The sequence below is a fragment of the Sceloporus undulatus genome, chromosome 3, assembly GCF_019175285.1.
Source record: "Sceloporus undulatus isolate JIND9_A2432 ecotype Alabama chromosome 3, SceUnd_v1.1, whole genome shotgun sequence".
NCBI lineage: Eukaryota > Metazoa > Chordata > Lepidosauria > Squamata > Phrynosomatidae > Sceloporus > Sceloporus undulatus.
Window position 1 is genome coordinate 13,151,007 of NC_056524.1, and position 25,338 is coordinate 13,176,344.

The 25,338-nt window shown below is 41.0% G+C and overlaps 1 protein-coding gene and 1 long non-coding RNA gene across 2 annotated transcripts in view; both read right to left on the reverse strand.

Moving 5' to 3' along the window:
- The window catches only part of ME3 (malic enzyme 3), a 133,292-nt gene that overhangs the window by 93,871 nt on the left and 14,083 nt on the right, over nt 1–25,338 (reverse strand). The gene's annotated exons all lie outside the window — the stretch shown is intronic.
- LOC121926266 lies at nt 1,510–20,092 on the reverse strand. Its single transcript, XR_006102992.1, has 2 exons — nt 19,865–20,092; nt 1,510–2,047 (listed from the first exon to the last, which is right to left on the reverse strand). It is a non-coding gene; the product is annotated as an uncharacterized LOC121926266 (long non-coding RNA).

Consider the following 25,338-nt stretch of genomic DNA (forward strand, 5'->3'; position numbering starts at 1 on the left):
CGGAAAATACGGTAAATCTCCAACTATGCCAACTAAAACTTCAAATCATAGGTTGGAACAGACCACAAGGGTCACTTTACAGTCTACAGAAGAAGATGTAAAGATTGCTCAATGCACTCAAAGAATTTGGTCCAGTGAAACAGGAAGAAACAAAGACTTTTTACCAGATGAGGTGTTAAGTCCACAACTGATGAAAAGAAACACGTCGGTTACAAGAACGGATCCAGAAGAAACTCTTGAAAAGGACAATGATATAATTGAGTTGATAGACTGGAAAATCAATGTATTAATTGCCATTAGGATAATGAAAGATGAAATATTTTCAAAGGCATACTGGGAATGAGAAAAAGTGGTTCCATCAGTCTTTAATCCAGTAAGAGAGGGGTTAAAAGATTGAATATATGCTTCAGAAAAACATTTAAATGGAACATACAAAGGATCTGAAGTTGGGGGGAAAGAGATTATTTAAGGTGGGTTACAGACCGCTGAAAAGCAGCGGCCTGCACCCGCCCCTTTCCCCGCCGGATCGGGGCCTCAGTGGCCAGAGCGGCAGTCGCTGAGGCCCCGATCCGCCGCTTTCCAGGCTGCGGGGAAGCGGCAAAAGGCCCCTTCCCAGCAGCCTGGAAAGGGGTGTCCTTGGGGCTTCAAGCCCCAAGGACACCCCGTGGCGGCGGGGAGGAGGAGAAAGGGGCCGCTTGGCCCCTTTCGCCTCTGCATTGCTGGGTGCAGCCGTCTGAAGGCTGCGCCCAGCGACGCAAACGGAAAAGGAGCTCCGTTTCGGAGCTCCTTTTGCGGCCGGGGAAGGTGCGCACTATTCGCCCTGGCGCGGCGTGACGATGTCACGTCCGCGCCACCCCAAATAGAGGCAGTGCGGTTGTGACGTAATGGCGGCAGCCGTGTGGAACAGCCGCCGCCATTTTGTGCATGCTCCGCACGTGCTAGGGTTGGGGGTGTCCAGAAAGGACGCCCCTTTCTAACCCTAGCACACACGGAGCGCACAATTTTAGGCCCGTCTGTAACAGGCCTAAGTGTTATTAAAGTATTTAAACCCAACAAGTGATATGGAGTATGGTTATAATATGCTAAACGTATAAGAAAGGTATGATAAGTTGTTATAATAGGTCAATATATGTATAACAGGTTTATATAAATGTTATATATATATGTGTATATAGTGATGGTGTTTACATGATGTTTATATATAATGTCATAGAGATAAGATTATATAATGGGTAAGTATAATGTATAACTAAAAGTTCATTGGTCCATATAACCGTTTGGTTATGTGTGTCAATGAACCTATTAAAGGGGGGAGGTGTGTAATGAGCTGACTATAAACCAGCCAATCAGAAGCCACATAAGAAAGGGGGTTCGATACATAAATTGAGTGGCAGCGGGGTGAGAAAAGAAAACCCCATAGGACTGCCCTAAGGAGAAGGAGTGTGGTATCGTTACAGTGGCTAATTGCCCAGTGTGTATGTTTTGTGAAAAAAAGCTCAACTCACTATATAAAGTTTAAATTAAGCAGATTTAATATTGGTAAACTGCTAATGTCCATAGCTCATAAATGCCATCATAAACCTTGTATGTAGGCTGTCTCACACAGAAGGAATGGTAGATGATTCAAAATCCAAATGTCCCTTCATTACTGTTGACATTACTATGCAGTCTCCAACTCCAACGAATCGGGTCTCAGAGCCCCAAATTGGGGACGTTCTGGTGTCTAAGATGGCGCTGGCTCTGCGGTCTCCTCTGCTGCCCTCCAAGATTGCCTTGGGCCTGGTGAGGTCTCCGCTGTTGCCCTCCAAGGTGGTGGTGCCGTCCGGCACTGTCCATGTTCCCATTTGCAGCTTCTGGGCCCTTGCTACAATGATACCATAGACAGCAAGCAACACTCCAAATGCACACACAGCTGCAGTAGAGATTCCATCTGGACACAAACAAATGGTTTTGAAAGTGTCTACTTGCGGACATTGCCCAGGGGTGTTGTTCAGAGGTTAAAATTTGTTCTATAGTACAACTGGTTTCTCCTTTTTACTTTGGCATTCTAAATAAATAAATAACAAAAAGAAATAAATGGGAGAATTGAGAAAAATAAATGTTTTAAAACAAGAGGTTAAAATGAGATAAGCAATAATAATTAGAAAGATGTTTGATTCAAAATATTTTTAAAAGAAATAGGAGAGATTTGAGAGAAATGGATTTGAATCAAACACATAAGATTTAAGAAGAGTTAGAAACACATGAATAGAATAGAAATCATGTTAGACTATCTAAACATATGCTATAATTAAATTACATATATAGATAATATGAAACTACATATATACATGTATATTATAATCCAACATATCTATTCTAATAGGATTGAGTAAAGGTCAGCTGAGGCTCTTTAACTGAAAGGGAATTTTATAAAAATATATAAGTTAGTAAAAGAAAGAGTTTTTAGATAAGCTTTTTATAACATTGTTATTTATTAAATATTAAATATATTATTTTATAAGAATAAAGAGGGGTTATATCTTTGATAATAAATAAGATACACTTATAAAATATGCTGGACTTAGTTATTTTAAATAGTATTTTTTGTCTCTGTTAAGATTATCAAAATGGCTGTTCTGTTTAAAAAATAAATAAATAAGACTGCCCCTGGAAGTCAAGGACAACTTTGCAAAGAAGGAGGCAAAGCAGTTTTTGGAGCCAACTGATAAGAGAGCTCCATCCTCATTAAATGTCAAGAACACTATTTTTTTGGTTGGGTTACTAAAAGTCAAGAGATATCCCCTTTTGAGCATGCGTAATGGGGGGCTATGAATATTAGAACACACCTATGAATCTATAATGACTAATTTAAATGGTCATGAGATGTATGATGAGATATATAATGGGTGGAGTTTTTACATACTTAAAAAGGTGGTCTTAAAATTGATCACATGTCTAGACCTGGCCAATAAAAAAATGAGATAGAAATACTGTAACAGAAAATGTCTTATAAATGTTGTGTAAAACCTCAGACGGTGTGCCTACTTGCCTTAGACCCCCCTTCTTGCAAGATTGTAATGAATAAATTGGAAATTGCTGCTTCACTTGTTTTGTCCTGATTAATTTGATTTGGTACTTTGAAGAAATCTGTATCTCACATGTAGGGAAGACTGAACCAGAGAGATCAGCATTATGGTTCATTATAAGGTGCTTCCTTGCGTTCCTGTGCCTAAAGGCGCACAGAAGAATTTGGCATTTGCAAGCAAGAGGCATGCCGTCTCCATGCTGAAAATACAGGTCAGAAGGTTTCATTGGCTTCAATTAGGAAGTCAAACTAGATTTTGATTGTTAATGGACTTGCTGGCTGTCTGGGTTAATTTCAAAGCATTCCTGTTAGCCTCTCCCAAGGGATGTCTGGGTTTAGATCTTAGAGTTGATGAAAAATGACAGGAAATGTTTGCTTGGGGTGTATCTGCTGGCTGCAAAGATGTTATTAATAAAGCCGGGCTGCCATCCTCACTAAGAGATAGAAAACAAGGCAGGCGAGATTCCCAAAGGCTGTTCCAGCTCTGTCTGTTTCTGTGAAAGCTTTCAAAAACCATGAATTGTGTCTGCATGTAACTGGACCCCCCCCCCCCCCCCGTGTGCTCATGCACACTTTCAGGACAGTAAATTGTCAGGGTGTTGCTCATTTTGTTCACAGGTTTTTTTGCATGAAACATGTTCTGTCAATACCTGCACATGGAAAGAGTCTGGTTTTCAAAGAAGAGGTGGTAACTTATTTCTGTGGTAACAAGGAACAGAAATAAATTTGGGTATACCACATTTGACAAAGTAGATGTGTTCCTAGGCTTTAGTTCTTTAACAGAAAATTTTGTACCTGAGGCTGAGGGCATCACTGCACAAACCCTGCTCTTGCCACAACCATGCTAGTTAAAGAAAATGGAAACATACTGGTTTGAGATTATAGTTAGCCCTCCATATCCATGGATTCAACCATCCACTGCTTGAAAATATTCAGAAATTTATAAATATTTATGTATCTGTTTAGAGGAGGCAAGAAGAGATTAACAACCTCCTTCTAATTTTTTTAGAAGGAGGATTAAGGAAGAAAGTGCAAAGGTAGGTGTATTGCTGAACATAAACAAAGCAAAAATAATGACCACAGAGAAGCTACACAAATTCAAATAAGACAATGCAAAAATAGTAAAACAGTGCCTGTACCTGGAATCAAACATTGATCAGAATGGAGACTGCAGCCATGGGGTGATACCATGAGTTACCGCACCGGGTGACACCAACCCTAGTGGTGCCACTGGCTACAAGTTCAGTAAAATTACATAATGAAGGGGGCATTACCACTAAGGAGTGTAGGACAGGGATTTGCATTTAAATTTCTCTCACACTCCTCTGGTTAATAAAAAATGACATGTCAGAGAGAAGGAGGAGGAGGAATTCTCCCTATATTTTTCTTTTTTTCTTTGTTGGGCATAGTTCAATTATGTGATCCTTTAAGCACAATTTTGAAAGAGGACTATACCATCTGATATTAATTTAGGCTGGAATTCACTATTGCTATTATGAAAGTTATACATCTGTAACTTATACACAGTCATGATCTTTATGGATTTACAATTGTGATAATAGTATAGGGAATATTTAGGGATTGTAAACATCCTCAATCCTGCCTTACTGGGCAGCAGTCTCTGTGAGCAACAGAACAGAACTGTTCTCTTTTTGATCAGGATGCAGTAGACTGGTACTTCTACCCAACTCCCACCAATGATCACTGGTGTGAAGAATTGCAACAGGGAACCCACCTCATTTTAAGAATGATAACAAGAAGATATAGCCTAATTACTCTAAAGGCACCATATCCCATCTGATCTTGGAAGTTAAGCAGGGTCAGCTCTGGTTAGCACTTAGATGGGAGACTGCCAATGAATACCAAGATTTGTAGGCTATATTTCAGAGGAAGGAACTGGCACAATGACCTCTGAGTATTCTTTGCCTAATAAAATTCTATGAAATTCATGGGCTTGATGTAAGTCGACAGGCAACCTGAAGGCACACAGACAAGCTGGAGCAGGTTCAGAGAAGGGCAATAAGGATGACAGGAGATATGGAAAACAAAGCATATGAGGCAAGGTTAAGGAAGTTGAGCATGTTCAGCCTGGTGAATGGAGGTGGCATGATTGTACTCTTTAAATATCTAAAAGGCTGTCACAGATAGAATAGTGCAGGTTTGTTCTCTGCTGCCCTAGAGAGCAGGACCAGGTCTATTGGTTTTAAGTTAAAGGAGGGTAGATTTCGCTTTAATGTTAAAAGAAATATCTTGACAATAACAACAGTTTGACAATAGAACCAATTGCTTAGAGAAGTGATGGGTCTCCTTCTCTGCGGGAGATGTTCCAGCTGGATTTCCTGCACTGACCAGGGGTTTGGATTTGATGGCTTATGGGACCTCTTCTAACTCTGTGATTTTTTTATTCTGATTGGGACACAGGAGATCACTGGTGGAAGGGCAGTGGAAATGTCCTGATCAACAGAACAGACCTCCATTGTTCACAGCAGCTGCTGCCCAGTAAGTCAGGATTGAGCTGTGGGGAGGTCAGGCTAGAAGGTGGTACTTAGTTAGAAACTACCTTAGAAACTTCCTTTTAGGAAGCTGCTTCAATAATGTAAAAAGCAGCTGATATAACTTAGTACAGTGATCCTGCGCTATACGCGGGCTCATTATAGGCAGCTTTCAACTTATGCTGAAGCTGCCTAGGAAATAGGAGAAGGTTGGCGCATGCGCATGGTGGCGCAGCAAGCACAAGCCCCATTACATCCAATGAGGTTTGCAAATGGTGCGCGCAGTTGTGGGTCGAGCACGAGCCCCATTGGATATAATGGGGCTTGAGCATATGCGCATTTTGCTTTACGCGGGGGGGAGGGTCCTGGAAGGCATAAAGCAAGGGCCCACTGTATTGCTGATTTAGTAGCTGATCTAGATTCTCAGCCATAGTCTTTAAAAATATATGTTATACAAACATGAGAATCTGCAGATAAGACCAACTTAAGAACCATTGGTGGAGAAACCAGATGATTAACAGGGAGTCATTAAAATTCCCACTTTTCATATATTTTTCACAGGCCTGAAGACAAAGTTGTTTTTAATCTACATACAGAGAGGAAAAAATTACACAACCCAGAGCACACACTGCTAGATACATTTTTACATTGGCATTCAATTTCGTTTACAACTGCGAAGTGATTGTAAAATAAAAAGATGTGGAAAAAATGTGTTACTATATCAAACACATGCAATACACAGCTTAGAATCAACTTTGAAATGTTCTTCTGGAATGTAAAATGAATTATTCAGCATATTGAAAAGGAATGCCATTCTTTCCATTCTTCACACGCACACACACACATAAACACACAAGCCCTGAAATAATTGAGTCAGGCATGTGTGCTAAACTGATTGACAGATCCAAGCACTGTTAGCCATCCATGCTTCACAGGAACTTTGAATCGGCTTAGAATGAGAAACAACGACTCAGAAACATGGTTTTCCAAATACTGCATCTATGGAACTAGACAGAATTCCTTCCACTCCGAGCCATGTGAATGGGGTATTCAAGTATGGCTCTCAGTTTACGATCTTATTGATCAACATTCCTTTTATTGGCCATTTTTACATTACTGAAGCAGCTTCCTACAAGGCAATACAGTGGGCCCTTAGCATCCCTCCCATGTCTAGGACCCTCCGTCTACCAAAATTCATGGATGCTCAAATCGCATAAACACAGTGGCATAGAAATGCTACCCATTATATGATAAAATCCAGGTTTCCTTTTTGGAATACGCACACACACACAAACACATATATACACAAACAATATTTTCAAACCGTGAAATATATGTGTGTTTGTGTGTGTGTGCGTATTCCAAAAAGGAAACCTGGATTTTATCATATAATGGGTAGCATTTCTATTTTCTAATATTTTCTAATATTTTCAAACTGTGGATAGTTGAATCTGTGGATAAGGAATCTGTGGATATGGAGGGCTGACTCTATTTGAGGGTTCGAAGGCAGACAACAATTTCTCCTACATATGAGAACATCAAGTTAATTATTAGTGGTTAGAATCCTGTTGGGAAATTAACTTTTCGTAAACCAACGTATGATTGCATAAAGATGAACTGTGCAATGTATGTATTCTCCAGAGGGCAGCAAAGATGTAGCTATGCCATTGGGACTGCACAAGAGAAACCAGCAGGATGGCTACTGCATAACAGTTCCCTTGCACGACTTGTCCCCATTGAGCAATGGGACACCATGTGTAAGTGCACCAATGCACACTGTCACAATTTACAAGAAAGCTTGAGATGCAGCTATATCATTGTGAAGTTATCTACTGTAGCCTCTGCTGCAGGATCTTGGCCAATATTTTTTATTATTAAAATCTCAATTAACTTGCTATAGCAGATATCAATAAAGTATCAAAACTAAAAAAAAAAAATAATGAACCTCTCCAACAAATTTTAGTCTAGATTTAGAAACACAATTTTACAAGAAAGATACTGAGTACCTAATTAAGGGTACAAGAGCATGAACTGTTGTGTTGTTATGTGCCTTAATACAGGGCTTTCTTTGCAAGATTTTTTTCAGAGGAGGTTTGCCATTTACTTTCTTTAAGGCTGAGAGAATGTGACTTGCCCAAGGTCACTGATCTATTTATAGCCATTAAGTGCCCTGATGAATGCACCTATAGTCTGCAAGAACTGGCAAGAGGATGCCAGTCTGGTTCCAAGGCTTACATGAGGTTGCAAACAGAAATGTGGCCCAGATACTCCAGAACTCCAAGAGACAAAGCAGTCTAGAGCAGAGTAAAAAGCTAAGAGGGCAGTTCCTGAAAAGATTACTCCAAAAGTATGTACCAAAGGTTAGAGAGCCAGAGATGTCAGATCGGATTGCTAGGAAGTTTGGAAGCTGTTCTCTGCAGCAATGGAAAGCCTGGACTGAGCAAATTATAGCCAGCAGTTAAACAGTCTAACTGGCCTCTTTAGCTCAGCATACTTTATTTAAAGTGAATCAGAGTGTTGCCTGACCTTTTGCTTTTGCCACTTTTATTTACATTACTTGACAAGGTGAAGCGCCTCTGTTTCCTCCTCCTGCTCTGCAGCTGCTGCTTGGGATGGACCAGGTTTTGCCTCTACCATGATAGGACTGCCAACCTCCTCCAGCACCAACTGTGCCCCATGATTTTGGGTCTCCTCTTCCCTTCATTATCCAAGGAGACTGCCTTCAGATTGGTGGGTTTCTATTGCTGAGAAATTTTTAAAACTCCTCCCTAAACTATAAGGACCTAAATATTCCAGAGGAACCAGATCCCCTCTGATCTTGGAAGCTAAGCAGGGTCAGCTCTGGTTAGTGCTTGGATAGGAGACCACTACTGAATATCAGGTGCTGTGGGCTATATTTCAGAGGAAGGAACTGGCAAAACTACCTCTGAGTATTCCTTGCCCAAAAAAGACCCTATGAAATTCATAGAGTAACCGTAAGTTGGCAGCTAACTTGAAGGCACATAACTCATACAGTAAACTATAAATCCCAGGATTCCATAGTACATTGCCATGGCAGTTAAAGTAAAATCACAGGGCTATAACTGCGTAGTGGGAAAGAGCCCCAGGTGATCTCAGGCTAGTCAATTTCACTAAGCTTCACCCATCTCACAGGGCTGTCGTGAAGCTAACATTTGAGTAGGAGGATAACCATATACACTACTTTTATCTCACTGAAGAAAAGACAAGGTATAAAAGTTACAAATAAGTCAGGGGAAGGCGTGTCTTCTGATGGGACCAAAAATCATGATTTAATATAGATTCCAAATGCTTTTCAGATCTCCTTCGCAGCTGCACAACTGAATGCAGAAGTCCACAACATCATCTTCTCATGCCCTCAAAGAGGCGTGAAGGGTATTACTCAGAAGCATGCCTTAGCATCACTGGAAATGATTTGCAAAAGGTTACGGTGACAACATGGGAAAAGTATGGCAAATAGCTCTCTAACAGAATGATCTGAACCAGAATGAAACATTTTCAGGATCAGCAAACAATCAAGTCAGCTGTACTCAGCCCATAAGGGCATGGCATCAAATACCCATGACTGTAAACTGATCCTCCAAAAAGAAAAGCAGCAGCAGAAGGAAGGAAGGAAGGAAGAAAGAAAGGAAGGAAGAAAGGAAGGAAAAATAAACCCCCAAAATGGAAAGTACAATTGGCCCTCCATATCCACAGATCCTTCATCCATGTATTCAACCATCCATGTCTTGAAAATAGTTTTTGAAAATAATAAAATCCAAAACGTAAATCTTGATTTTGTTATTTTATATAAAGGACACAATTTTACTATGCCAATGTATTTAATGAGACTTGAGCATCCATGGATTTTGGTATCCATGGGGGTCGTGGAAGCAAACCCGCCTTGAATCCCACTGTGGGAGGAAGGCAGGATAGAAATCCTTGAAATAAATAAATAAATCCCAGCAGATATCAAGGGTTCACTGTAAAAGGAAAAAAAAGCTGCAATTTTCACATGCTTATGAGAACCCCAACATTTGTACTGCTCCTCAAATTTTGTGTTGTGGGGAGCCTAAGGGAACAAATCTGTTGCCAAAACCACCAAATGAGGGAAGAGTACCTGCTGGATGGTGAAAAGGGAATGGAGTATCTAAGAAGCAGTTATGGTTGGCTTTAGGGCATTGTCCCTGCCAAATAAAAAGCTGGCCCCAATATGAAAATTCCCTTCAGAAATTTCTACCAATGCAGAGAGAGTGAGATGGTGAAAACTGGTGAAAATTGCACACACATAGAACTGATATACATTCCCTTTGTAACTGCTTCACATTCCCTTCGTAAACTTTTTCTTGTTTTCTTTGTGGGGCTAGGCTGTATTTCTAAATGCTTGACTGAAATTTTAATTTACCGCAATGCAAGAAATTTGGGGACCGAAGAAAATTTCACAGGAAGAAGAGTGCATATTTCCCTCCCATAGCTATACACTTTTGGTTAGCTGGCTGGAAAGGAGGAACACATGGAACAGGGACATCCTGAACATTTTGTTACATTTTGTGGCAGTTCCCACTTGTTAAATTTAAGTCTCGTTGACACCTGGATGTATAGCATAACGAGAAAAGGAAATACAACTGCACATGTAGGGGAATTTACAACAGGAATGTGATCAATGTATCTTTTGGGAATGAGTATTAATTTTCTTGCATGATCTGGTTCTTCTACTTAATATCTGAAGCTTGCCTCCTGTCCCTGCCCTGTATAAGCGTGGTTGCTATGTCCCTTCAAATAATTTCTAACCTACAGCGAGCCTATCATAGGGTTTTCGTGGCAAGGTTTGTTCATAGGGGGTTTGCCTTTGCCTTCCCATGAGGCTGAGAGAGTGTGACTTGCCCAAGGTCACCCAATGAGTTTCCATGGCCAAGCAGGAAGTCAAAGCCTGGTCTCCAAAGTCCTGTAGGCAGCTTTTGTTATGATTCTTCGTGCATGGCCCTAAGCCATGGGGGGGAGAGGGAGTAAGAGATAAGGCCTGTTGTATGGTAAGGAAATAGGAGTAGAGTCAGTAAAGGGGAAAACTATGAACTGGATGCTGCAAAAGACCAGTGAGAAAGAAAAGACTGGAGAGGGTAAAGAAGAGAAGGAGCAGAGAGAGAAAAGAAAGAGAGCTCAGATAGGGAGTCAGGGTTTTCTAAGCACTTGTGAAGCTGAATACATTCTCAAGTCAATTACTAGAAGAAAATCATCCTGACCCAGTTGGAAAAGGAGAAAATATGTGAGAAAATGGGAATGTTCTTTCCTTCAAATTTCTAGAATGACTAAGAAGGAAAGTACTCCACCCATAGTTTTCCTAATTCTGTCTCAGATTCTTGCCTGGGTTGGCTTCAAATCGAAACCACAGAGGTGTGGTGGTTCAATGTTACTGGGTTCCACGGGGCTCTTTTATGAACTTCTCCCATTAAAAGGGATGAGTGGAGACAGACAAGCAGAGAGAGAAAGATTGAGCCACGTGAAGTCTAAAAACATGGATCTGGAACTGACAAGATTAATTCCTATAGATATGACTGTCTGAATGTGAGGGAAAAATTCATCATCAACAGACAAGTCTGCAAAAATGTTTCCCATAATCCAGATATTAATACAGCAATAACATTACACCTAGTAAACTCTAGCAACACCCTCCTAAAATGGATTTACAGAATGTGGCACTATTGCCAGGTCTTTGTACATACTGTGCAGCAAAAGAAGGAAGACTTGCAACTTCTTTTAAATGTTGATTTAGATGTTGCTTTCTAGGTTGTAACCTTTGAGGCCAGATAAATCTATCCAGATGTTGTTGGATTGCAACTTCCATCATGCTCGCCATTGGTTGCGTCGGCTAAGAATAATGGGAGCTGCAGTCCAACAACAAGGGACATACATTTCCTATCCCTGCTCTAGGCTTGACTGTTGACAAGCATTCTTCTAAATTAATCTGATTCTTAGTAGAGTAAGTATTGAAACAACAACAACTATAATCCAGTTCAAAGACCAATGGTTTGGCCATCATGAAAAATCTTCACGCTCATACACTTCTTCCTCCCCTTCCTCCTGGTTTGAACATGTTGTTTGAACAGAGCTTAGGAAAATGGCTGATTCTAAACTCTATCAAGCCATGGGGGAGAGGGGAGTAGGGAATGGGGCATATGTAACATTGTTTGTATATATGTTAAAATACGTAATTTAATAAAGACTTTATTTAAAAAAAGGGGGGGAATGGCTGAGGTAGTTACTATAGTTTCACAAGCCAGAGTTTTCCTCCAAGCTGCAATTGGAAACTCACTTCAAGTCACAAATTTGGCTCTTGTATTTCAGCCTCAAAACACAGGTGTAAATTAAGAGTAGGAATCATTTTGCCCACCAGATAAAGTTTGACCCCAATTCCCAGCATTCTCATCATCGGCTAAGTTGACTAGGGTTGCTGGGATCTGCAATCCAACATTATCTGAAGAGACACAATTTTCTCTGGCCTAAATCCAATTGCTAATTCTGAGTGTTAATCCATCAAATCAATGGAATTTACATTAGTATTACAGTCAGCCCTCTGTATCCAGGGATTCTTTGTCCATGGATTCAACTATCCACGGCTTGAAAATAATTTTAAAATCTATATAAATTCCAAAAGGCAAACCTCGATTTTGCTATTCTCTATAAGGCAAGACACCATTTTACTTACATTATTTAATGGGATTTGAGCACCCATGGATTTTGATATTCACAGGGGGGGTGTGTCTCGGAACCAAACCCCAGCAGATACCAAAGGCCCATTGTAATTAATGCTGTTGTTGTTCTGAGACTTTCTGTAAACTGAAATTTATGGTAACTTTATTGTGGGGTTTTCTTAGTAAGGTTTATTCAGAGAAAGGTTGCAAATACCTTCCTTTTAAGGCTGAGTAGAGATTAAAATCCTGGAATACATCTATATTGTAGAAACAATTCAGTTTGACACTCTTTAAATGCTGTAGCACCATCCTAAAGCACCACCCTCTGGGATTTGTAGTTTTACAAAGTCTTACAAAAGAGTGCTGGTGCCTCACAAAAATTACAAATCCCAGTCTTTTGGATGGAGCCCTGGCAATTAAAGTGGTGTCAAACGGCATTATTTCTACAGTGTAGACGTACCCCATGTCTCCTGCAGTCATAATCTGTAGCACATTGCACCACATTGGCTTTCCAGTGTTAATTTGTTGTTGTGCGCCTTCAAGTCATTTCAGACTTATGGCGGCCTTAAGGTGAACTATCGTGGGAGTTTCTTGGCATGTTTCTTCAGAAGAGGGTTGCCATTGCTGACCTCTGTCACCCAGTGGGTTTACATGGCCAAGCCAAGATTTGAACCCACTGAGTCTATTCTGATTGGAACTTGGAAATGGATATAGCCATAAAAATCAGCTTTGAGAATTGTGCTTCAAAATATTTATCACATGTTAATCAAAAGGTAAAAATATTCTTTTACCCTACATCTGGGGAAGAAAAAATATATAGGACCTATGCAATGTGCCCATATGCACTCACAGCACGACACCATCCCATGCGAATAACCCAACTGTGGATATTTTCTGTAGCAAACTCCGATTTCTCTTTCCAAATACTCTTGGATTCCACCCTGATCTAGGTTTACCAAAGAAAGAGCTTCCAAAGAGCCATCATTTGGGAACAACTGAGGTTCTTTGCAGGTTACAGCTCAGCAATTTGGATTTCAGCATCCACCAAAACTCTGGCCTGCAGAATAATCACCTAATAAGGCTGAAATATGCCCTGGTTCTTTGACACGTAAAAATAGCACACCCTTTGAAAAAGCTTCGAAGGATGCAGTTTCTCCCTGCACTCCATACTGGGAGCCTTTATGTTTTCAAAACTTTATCACTGTGCATGATGTTTCAATAGATCCTTCAAGTTATAAAATTCTGGGGATAGCAGTGATTTGATATGCAAAAACAGGTTTTATAAAATCTGTCTACAAAGAAAATCCCAAGGGCTTCTTTGCACAAGGAATAGTTTAGGTGGTCCTCTTACACACACCCATGACCGATCTTTTAAAAATCCCAAAAATGAACGAGATGATGTGGCAAAAAGTCACTTGAGTGTGAACTCAAGAAATCCAAGCCCTCAAATAATGAGTTTAGGCAATTCTGTTGCAAAAGAATATTACTCATTCCACAATTCAGCATTATATCAAAACAGCTGCCTAATAATAGATCTGGCTGCAATTGCCTGGAAGGATCAAATCCAAGGTTACGCCTAATGTCTAGAGTCTAATGAATTCTAGTGTCCAGTAATGTCAGAGACCTACAATGCAATCTACAGATGGCTACTCAGAAGCTATCCTTGCTGAATTCAGTGAGACTTAATTCCCATGCAAGTACACATCGAATTACAATGTAAGGCTGTAATCTTCTGTTGTTATTGTTGTTGTTGTGTATCTTCAAGTCTTTTCCAACTCAAGCTGACCCTAAGGAGACCCCATCATGGGTTTTCTTGGCAAGATTTGTTCAGAGGTGATTTACCTTTGTCTACCCCTCAGGCTGAGAGAGTGGACCATTGTCCAAAGCCACCCAGTGGGTTTCCATGACCATGCTGACATTCAAACCTTGTTAATCTGTGTATTGGAAATCACTCCTCCCAACCTAGGGTCACTCTCTCTCTCTCTCTCTCTCTCTATATATATATATATATGTACACCCCACTCACTTCCATGCCAGCATTCTCTGAAGATGCCAGCCACAGATGCTGGTGAAACACCAGGAAGAAACTCTTCTAAAACATGGCCACATAGCCCAAAAAACCCACAAAAAACTATGGATGCGGGCCATGAAAGCCTTCGACTTCCCTTTCCAAGAAAACCACATGATAGCCTTAGGGTCACCATAAGTTGGAAACAACCTGCAGGCAAAAAACAACAAAAACAACAACAAGCAACAAGCTACAAATCCAATGGATCCAGTCATGATAGTTAAAGAGGAACCATAGTACTATAGTGGTATGTGAAAGAGCTTCTGATCATAACCTAGCACTCTGGTCACTATACTACATTGTCTTTTTGTTGTTGTGTGCCTTCAAGTCATTTCAAGGGTTTTCTGGGATTGAGAGTGTGTAACTCGCCCTAGGTCACCCAGTGGGTTTCCATGGCTAAGTGAGGTACTGAACCCAGGTCTCCAGAGTCCTAATCCAATGCTCAAACCACTATGCAACACAGTCTTTCTGTTGTTGTTGTGTGCCTTTTAAGTTGTTTCCAAGTTATGGCAATCCTAAAGCAAACCTATCAACCTATCATGGGGCATTCTTGGCAAGATTTGTTCAGAGGTTTGCCACTGCCTTTCCCTGAGTGTGAGAGCATGTGACATGCTCAAGTTCACACAGTCCTTAGGCAAATACATACACACCACTTTTGGGTAGCCTACAAATGATTAGATGTAGGAATATGTGGCCCTTCCACACTACACAATGACAACACATTGATTCCACTTTAACTGCCTTGGTTCCATCCTATGGAATTTTGGGATTTGCAGTATAAGGAGGAGTGTTTAGAACAGACTATAAATCCCCTAATTCTACCAGATGCATCTAAAGTGACAGTTAAAGCAGAGTCCTAGTGCTATCATTGTGTACTGTGGAAGGGTAGTGGTAAAGTCCGAAACAGCCAAATAGTGCTAGAAATTTATGATAAATCTCTGTACTACGAAAAACAGCTGTAACTGCAATGCATTCAACAGTAATTTTTTTAAGTGTGCATCTGTTTTTTTTGGGGGGGGGGGAGTATCAGATAATACAACAGCAAAGAACAGGATGTTCCTAAATGTATTCTTCCTATTTATGAGATGCTGCAGGGGGAAAAATATGACACCAAACAAAGAGAGCAGCAAAGGAAGGAGATGGTGGAGAAGCGTCATCTCAGTTAAGGAAGCATGAAAATCAGAAGAACAGTGTCTTCCATAAATTCCAGACCATAGCCTCGCTCCACAAATAGCTCCAAGGAAAGAATGTTGTTTATTATTAGCATTTGAGTTACTTGCCATTTCTCTCAAAACAAGATGTTAATCTCAAGAGTCAAAAAAGGATAAAAGCTGTTGAGGGATGCACAATATTAGCAAGAGTGTGAACACAGTTTATATCGTTGGCCCTCATATCCCTGGATTCTTTATCCACGGATTTAATTATCTACAGTTTGAAAATATTCGGAAAAATATAAGTACCAAAAAGCAAACCTTAAGTTTGCCATTTTATATAAGAGACACAATTTATTATGCCACTATTCAGTTGGTCCTCCATATCCACGGATTCCTTATCCATGGAGATTCAACCATCCACAGCTTGAAAATATTCCATACATACATACATACATATTTCCCCCTAAAAAAACAAACTTTGATTTTTGCCAATTTATATAAGGGACACCATTTTACTACACCCTTGTATTTAATGGGACTTGAGTATCTACGGATTTTGACTACAGATGGCATCTCTCCTCTCAATGAATGTTTTAAAGTGGTAATGGACTGGATGAGGAAAAAGAGACTAAAACTGAATCCAGACAAAATGGAGGGGCCTCTAATCCAGGTATTGTGATACAACCACCACTCCTAGATGGGGTCATGCTCTCCTCAAGGGACTGTGTCCATAGTCTGGGGGTGCTCCAAGACTCGTCGCTCTAGCTGTCAAATCAGGTAAATGCAACAGTCAGGACTGCCTCTTATCAGCTTTGGCTGATACACCAGCTGCGTCCTTTCCTGGAACTGGGGGACCGAGAAAATGCAGTACATGCGCTGGTAACCTCACGATTCTATTTCTTCAATGTGCTCTACCCTTGTATTTAGTTCGGAAACTTCAATTAGTTCAGAACATGGCAGCCAGGTTGATTACTGGTAAAACCAGAAGCGATATATAACACCTATCTTAAAATCACTCCACTGGCTGCCCATTGGTTTCCAGGTGCAGTACAAGGTATTGGTTATGACCTTTAAAGCCCTAAATGGCTTGGGTCCAACCTATCTTTGGGACAGGCTCCTTCTGTATAATCCAGCCCACACACTCAGGTCCTCTGGGAGGAATCTATTGCAGCCTATAAAAACTAGGCTGACTGCAACCACCCAGAGGACCTTTTCATCAACCGCTCTCAGATTACGGAATGGCCTGCTGGAGATTTGTCATGTTACCAGCTTAGACAGCTTCAAAAAGGCTGTCAAGACAGATCTCTTCCGGCAGGCCTTCCCTGAATAGAAAACCCAGCTGCCAATCTGAACTTACCACCCCCCTGAATCCACCACTGCCTATTCGCTTGTTTTATTATGTTATTTTAATGTGCGATTTTAAATTACTGTTTAATGATGCTTTAGGGAAGGGTGAGATTTTGGGACATGGAATTACTTGTAATTTTTAACTTGTAAGTCACCTCAATTGTTGTTGATAGAGAAGCGGGATATGTGTGTGTGTGTGTGCGCGCGCGCGTGTGTATCCACAGGAGATCCAGGAACCAAACTTCAGCAGATACCAAGGGCCTACTGCCCTTTTTTGAATGAGAACTCCCAGAATCCCATATCTTGCATGCACACATACATATCTGCAGGAACACTCAGGTTTCCTTTACACTGCAAAATTAATGCAGTTTGATCCCACTTTGACTGCTATGGCTGAATGCCAGAGTTCTGGAATTTTTGGGTTTTTGTGGCAGCAGTCTCTGACAGAGAAGGCTAAATAGCCCACAAAACTACAAATCCTACAGTTCCGTAGCACTGAAACACGGCGGGGTCAAACTGCATTAATTCTGCAGTGCACTGCAGAAATAATCCAGTTTGACACAATTTTAACTGCCACGGCTCTATGCTATGTAATTTTGGGAACTGTAGTTTATTGTGCACCAGAGCTCACTGACAGAGAAGGCTAAATGTCTCATAAAACTACAAATCCCAGTATTGAACCATGGCAGTCAAAGCCGTGTCAAACTGGATTATTTTTGCAATGCAGATGCAGCCAGTGTCTCATAGCAGGATCAGAGCCCCCCCCCCCCCCCAAATTTAGCTTAGTACTGTATGCTCTCACTGCAGCAACTTTCTGCATGCCAGGACTGAGTATTTTATATTGCTGTACAGTATTTAGGTAAATAATTTCCCCACCTAGAGAGCAGTAAATGAAGTTATTTGGAAAGACTTATGAGGTTACGTAGTTTCATTTGTTGGGAACGCTGCTGGAGTCTGGTTTGAATTGAATTTATCAGCTGCTGGGAAGCAATTTGTGATGTATTTTATTGCCACTTTTGTGTTTTGTACTGTCTGTTCTTTATGTTTTTAACTCTTATTAGAATGTACAACAGGGAATTTTATTCCTGTTCATTTTTATTTGCTGGAAACTGCCCGAAGAATTCACTGAAGCTATGGATAAGTGAATGAATGAATAAATAAAACAACGCAGACACTGTGTGATTATATAGCTCAAATATGGAGTGTAGAAAATCCATAGAGACACATTTTGCAAGTTCAGACAAAAGGAAACTCCTGTTCATCACATCTGTCCACCATCCAACATTTAATGGATAAAAACCAAGACCTGTGGTCATGCAGTGTGGTCAAAATGGCAAAAAATATTAATGAGGAAAAAAAGCACAAGCTCAGAGAGGCTGCAGCAGTTTGCTTTTGCTTCAGCTTACTGGGAAGGGAAAGATTGTGCACTTCTCTTCTCCCTCTTGCTGAGTTAATGGGGTGCAAACATTTTGCACTTTGAACTCAGTTTGCAGAAAGTAAAGTAAGCTGAGGGCATAGGGAGAAGTGAGAGGAGGAAAGAGAAACCAGGAGTTGATCTACATGTCAGTGAATTGAGTGAATTGTGTGGATTTTTGCATATTCACGTCAACACTTACTTAATAATAATAATAATAATTATTATTATTATTATTATTATTTATATTGTCTTCATTTCCTGCAAAAATTTGCGTACAATGTTCTATCTCTGCCAAAAATGCACAGCTATGCAAATCCATGCTAAGCACCTGGACAGGCATATGTTTGATAACATGCATCATTGTGGATACACTGGTAAAAACCATAAATTCTTCCAAACTATGTGTGGCTGGATTGTGGTCTATCTGATTGGTATGGGGTATATTTTAACCATGTAGGCAAGCCCTAGGACATCTTAAAAGCAGGTGAAAATGTGGGATGAAAGAATTAAACAGGATTGTCCCTGTCAAAATGGGACAGTTGGAAGGTATGCAGCTATGCAGGAATTTTCACCATTGACTCCATCTTTATTTGCAGTGCTGACACATGTGTGCAATCCTTATTCATTGATTGGGTGCTTTAATGCCCATTGGGCACAGATATCTTGTGCAGCTGACAGATTATTAAATACAAATATGAAGGGATGTAAAAACCAGTGTGGTGTAGTGGTTTGAGTGTCAGACTAGAACTCCAGCAGACTTGGGTTCAAATTGCCAATCAGCCATGGAACCCTTGGGCAAGTCATACTCTCTCAAAGATAGACAATGCGAACAAATCTTGCTGAGAAATCCTCATACCCTGTAATAGGTTCACCTTAGGGTTGCCATAAACTGAGAACAACTTGAAGGCACACATTCACAACATGAAGAGATGGAAGAAGTGGGAAAGAAGATAAAACCCCTAAGAAATGTAATCCCCATAATTTAAAAACTGCAGTGCTGTTGTTGTGGTTTAATAATAATAATAATAATAATAATAATAATAATTTGTTTTATTTATATACCGCTATTCCAAAGATCATAGCGGTGAACAGCAAGTAAGCTAATTAGCAAGTAAGCTAATTTGCCCCCAACAGTCTGGGTACTCATTTTAGCTCCCTCCTCGGAAGGATGCAAGCCTGAGTCGAGCTTGGGCCCTTTTGCTGGTCTTGAACTCGCAACCTTGTGGTTTTGAGTGAATGGCTGCAGTACAGGCATTTAACCACTGCGCCACCAGTCATTTTGATTCCCACTACAGGAACAAAACGCAACATGCAGGGAAACCACTGCTGCAATTGACTCTAGCTTTGGACAGCAAGTAATCCTCTAGCATGTAACAATTTCATAAATGAAGGACTGGAGGATAGTGTGGGTCAAAAGCACTCTTGATTCAATTCCGCTGCAATCTGCAGTTCAGGATCCAATGATGCAACACACTGGCATCTTAGAGACACTTGAGATTTATCCCAGACAGTTTATTGCTTCTTTCACACAGCTGTAAATGTTAACCTTTCTCTCCCAAAGGTTTCCTGATCCTTCCCTGCTGTGAGACAGCAACATCTCAAGACCTAATTAACCCAGAAGGAAAACACTCACCATATGTCCTTTGCCATTCTTGTAATCCTCTGATTTGCAATGTTTTTAACAGGCCCAAAGGGACAAGACTGTTGGTCTTCCATCCACTGACTCACAAGCCCCAAGCCAAACCACAAGGAAAGGGCTCATAAACACCTTCCCTCAAGGAGCAAACAGTGACAAGAGTACCATCACAGCTATCCCCCTCATGCACACACAACAGCTCCCCAAGCGTGTGGCGCACACATAGGCTGAATCTGCACTGCAGAAATAATTAGCTGTCATGGCTCAATGCTATGGATTCTGGGATTTGTAGTTTTGTGAGATATTTCCTGTAACGTAAAACCATTAGACCTGGTCCTACCTCTGGGGCGGCAGAGAACAAACTTGCATCCTCCTCTTAGGGGTGCTTTGATTGTGAGTTCCTGCATGGCAGGGGCTTGGACGGGATGGCCCTTGGGGGTCTCTTCCAACTCTGATTCTATGATTTTTTGTGACATTGTAGTACTTTGAAGAGTGTAATCTCCCCACCCCAACAGTCTTCTCTTCACCAAGCTGAACAAGTCCAGCTCTTTCTACCTTTCCATATATATTTTGTTCTCCATATGTCTTATCATCCTTGTCACCCTTCTCGGAACGTGATCCAACTTGTCTATATTCTTCTTAAACTGACGCACCAAGAACTAAATGCAATATTCCAGGTGTGACCTGACCTGCAGAATATACTGAGAATATTACTTTGCCCGAATTTTAACTGGACATCTGCTGTGGTTGTGTACCTTTAAGTCATTTCTGACTTATGGTGACCCCAAGGCTATCATATCTTGGCAAGTTTCCCATCCTCTGAGGCTGAGAGAGTGTGACTTGCCCAAGGTTACTCAGTGGGTGACCTGAGATTCAAACCTTGGCTGAGCTGGGATTCAAACCTTGTTATCCAGAATCATAGCAGTTTATCAGACAAGGGGAATTGGTAGTATAATCTAATGGCAATCTGAACGCAATCATGGGGTTTAACGTTATTGCGTGATAGACTGCCACATGCAAATTTGGGCAATGGCATGCTATTTTCAGGCAATGGGGAGCCAGTTCGAATGCAATGTGTATTCACGTAATTGCGCAAAACTAGCGACTTTAAGTGAATGCGTCTGGCCCCACTTCCTTTTCATTTGAATTTAAGAGAAATTCCTCCTGTTTGATAAACTCGATAGTCCAATGCTGAAACCACTACACCATACTGGCTGAGGCTTGTACTAATCCAAGGTAAAATAACATTCGCCTTCTTTGCTACAGCTTCACACTGCTGGTTCATATTCAATTTATGACCAACAACTTATGAACAAGGTCCTTTTCACATGTAATACTGCTGATCCATGTTTTCCCCAGCCTATATGATCTATTGGAGACTCCATTTGAGACCCCCTTCCAGTTTGAAGTGCAGCCACTGATCATGACAATTTGAGCAGTTTTCCAACCAATAATGGATACATCTATCACTGTTTCCATCTATTCCATATTTAAGCAGTATTCTAATAAAAAAATCATGGAGGGTCTTGTCAAATCCTTTGTTGAAATCTAGATAAATGGCAACCATGCCATTCCCACCACCTACTAAACTAGTGACCTGATTAAAGAAAAAGATATAAGATTAGTTTGGCAGGATTTGTTCTTGATCACTGTTTTGTCATCAAGATGATTGCAGACGGACTCCTGTATAATCCATTCTAAAGCTTTTGCTGGTGTTGAAGTAAGGCTGACTGGCCTGTAGTTTCCTGGATTCCCCGCCTCCCCCCCCCCCCCCCCCCCCCTTTGCCTTTTAGAAATCAGAAATGATTTTTGTTCATCTCTAGTTCTCTGGCACCTCATTCATTCTCCAAAATTTCTCAAAAATGATGACAAGTGGTTCTGTGAATACACACCACGTTCCTTAAATAGCCTAGGATGCAGTTAATCTGGCCCTGCAAATTTGAACTCATTTAGGTTAACTAAGGGCCGAAACAGACTGCCCGAAAATGGCGGTCTGCAGGTGCCTGTTTTAACTCCAGAGGGACACTGCAGCCACCAAACAGCACAACGTCATTCTGGAGTAAAAAGAACCCAGTTCTTCTGGGTTCTTCTTGCGGTGTCCGGGTTACATCGCAAGTGTGCCACTGGCACACTTGTGACATAACTAACGCACAGTGACATGTGGATGCTGTGCATCCCTTACATCAAGATGGTGGTGCTCGTGTGACGGGATGCTGCCATCAGGTCGCCGCCATTACATACTAGGATTCCAGACAGTGCAGTTGCTGCGCAATCTAGAACCCTAGTATCGCCGCTGCCACGCCCCTTTTGGCCCATCTGTCTCGGGCCTAAAGACCTGAACAGACAGGCCAAAATAAAGCTGCTTCGGGCCACTTTGGAGATTTGCTGTTTAAATGACAGACACATTTTAAGAGGCCAGAAGCTAAGACAATTCTGTGCTCCAGTCCTTAGGACTGGAGCATGGCTTTGGCACGGCCTCCGGCCTCTTAGGACACATGCATCATTTGAACAGCATACCTCCAAAGTGGCCTGAAGCAGTTTTATTTTGGCCTGTCTGTTCGGGCCCTAGGTTACTAACTCTTTATCAATTTTGATTTGCAGTTTGGATTCTTTACCAAGGTCTCTGTTGCTGCATAGAAGAACAGAGTCCTCTTTTTAGCGGGGGGCGGGGGGCGGGGGGGGGTGACTGATGTAAAATAAGTAGTCGGCCCTTCTTATACACGGATTTTTTATACACGAATTTAAGCATACACGGTTTGAAAATGTTCCAAAAAAGTATAAATTTACCTTGATGTTCCATTTTTTATTAGGGACACCATTTTGCTATGTCATTATACTTAATGGGACTTGAGCATACACGGATTTTGTTATACACGGGGGATCTTGGAACCAAACCCCAGCGTATAACAAGGATCCACTGTATTGAGCAGTTGGGCATTTTCATTGTGATCTATCAGCATCTTACCATCCTTGAAGAGGGGTGGTTCCATCATTTCCTTGGCCATTCTTTTGTTTTGAACATATTTGAAAAACCCCAGACAGCAAAAGTGTTGTTGCCAGCCCTGCTTCTGACTAAATCTGGGAAAGAACTTAGCAAAGTCCCCACCCCCCACCCCCCACCCCCGGTAAAGAGGGCAAAATCAAGCTATGTTTGAAGCATACCAATTTGGCAACAAATTTTGTTACAATTGGTACTACAAATTTTGGGATTCATGAGGAATAAATCATAGCTATTTTAAATGACATTTAAATGGCTAGGTTATTTTTGGAGGGATAATCTGGGGGTGGAGGTATTCAAAAAGTCATTTTTCTCTGCCACCAGTGTATCTGGAGCTATTATGAGCGATTAAGAATCTGTTAGGCTCTGGCCCACAAGAAAAAATGCAGATCACCCCGCAATCCCTCCTCTTGGAGAAATGAGAGCACCACATGCAACTTGGATACCTGTCCTTCGTATAGAGATCTAGCCTAGAAGAAGTGGTAATAAAATAGAGTTGGGAGCCAGTGTGGTGAAGTGGTTTCAGCGTTTAACTACAATCCTGGTGACCAGGCTTCAAATCCCAGCGTGGCCGTGAAAACCCATTGGGTGGCCTTGGGTGAGTTACACACTCTCAGCCCCAGAAAATCCCGTGATAAATCAGAAATGACTTGAAGGCACACAGCCACAAAATAAGATGGTGGCATTTCAGGGGCAGAGTTCAGCATCTCGAACAGCTTCTTCACCGTTTGGACTAAAACGCAGAGCAGTTCACTGCCTAACCAACATGGAAGCCATCAACCAATAGTGGACTGTCTTTCATAAAACACAAATTCCAGAATTACGCCGAGCCAAATCTTGGGAGCCAAACAGTAACGTCTTGGAAAACCCTCTGGCCTAGAAAGAACCTTCTACCCACTCTCATACTAGAGATGGAAAGAATGCTTGTACTGTAATTATATACATTCTCAGATTTTTAATAAAAGGTTTCCTGACTGCCAAAAAAACTCCATCAGGAAAAGTAATAGACCGGTGCAAATTCTGTGCAATTTCCCCCTGGTATTTGAATGTCCCAAAGTATTAGAGAAGAAATATTCTGCAGAGAAATGTATTGGGTTTTTTCCACGAAAAAAGAAATTTGTTTGCAGAAAATGGTTTGGCTGTGTACAAAATAGTTTTTATGTGAAAGACATCGTTTTGGGTTTAAAAAACATCATGTGCTGTGTGTGTGTGTGTGCGCGCGCACACGTGTGTGTGTACAGAATGCTTCCCTCGTGCTTCATTTGAATACAGGAAGAATATTGCAGAGGAATATTCTTTTCCTTTTGCAGGGGGTAGAAAACTACTGTAATTAATAGTTCAGGGTGTACATCCTTATCACATATCCTGTTTTCCCCTCCAGAACTTGGAAAAAAAAATTCTCCCTTTTCCACTACTGCTCCCAAAATCTCCTAGGGTGCATCTACATGGTAGAAATAAGGCAGTTTAATACTACTTTAAGTGCTGTAGCTCCATCCTATGGAATCCTGGGATTTGTTTTAAAAGGTCTTTGGCTTTCTCTGCCAAAGAGAGCTGGTTCCTCACAAAGCTACAAATCCTAGATTTCTGCAGGCTGGATCCATATCAGTTCAAGTGGTATCAAACTGCACTATTTCTATAGTGTAGATGCAGTCCTAATTAGCATGGCCTAACTGACTAGGAGATTCTGAAAGATGTAATCTAGACGTCTACCATAAGTTTCTCAAACTCTGGAAGCCATATGCAATGCAGTACACAAAGTATACAGAGAGATGAAGCATGGGAGGAATAAGGCCATTAGCATCTCAGTTATTTTAGGCACTGTTTGTAAATGCATATCCTGCATATCTTTTGCATTCACTCAAAACTCAACCCAGTAAACGAAACCTTGTACAGAAACTCAATGTATAATTTATCCAAATAAAGCAATCTTATTACCATGGTATCCTAGTTTTTTTGGAGACCAGGGTTCAACTCCCTGCTCAGCTACAGACCCACTGGGTGACCTTCGGCAAGTCACACTCTCTTGGCGTCAGAAGATGACAATAGCAAACCCTGTCTGAAGAAACTTGCCAAGAAAACCCCGTGATAGATTTGCCTTATGGCCACCATAAGTTGGGAATGACTTGAAGGCACACAACGAGAACAACCAACCTAGTTTTACTGCAACATTTATTATCTTCATATTAATTATCAGGCATAGAGGGTACATTTTCTTAACTTCTGGTATTATTTCAGACAAGTCCATTAGAAATCAAGCTACATGTTCTTCATGTTTTCATATGCAAAAACTTGAAAAGATTTTGTGCAACAACCCTTCAAAAATCTTAACTATAGCTATTCTTGTAAATTCAGAGTTTTTCGAGCCATGCAAAAAGAACCTGGTGGGGCTGTCTTCTGTGAATTTCCAGGCCTCACCTCATTAACCACTGAACATTTTACAGCCAGCTAGAATTAAACTGGAGGCCTTGTTACA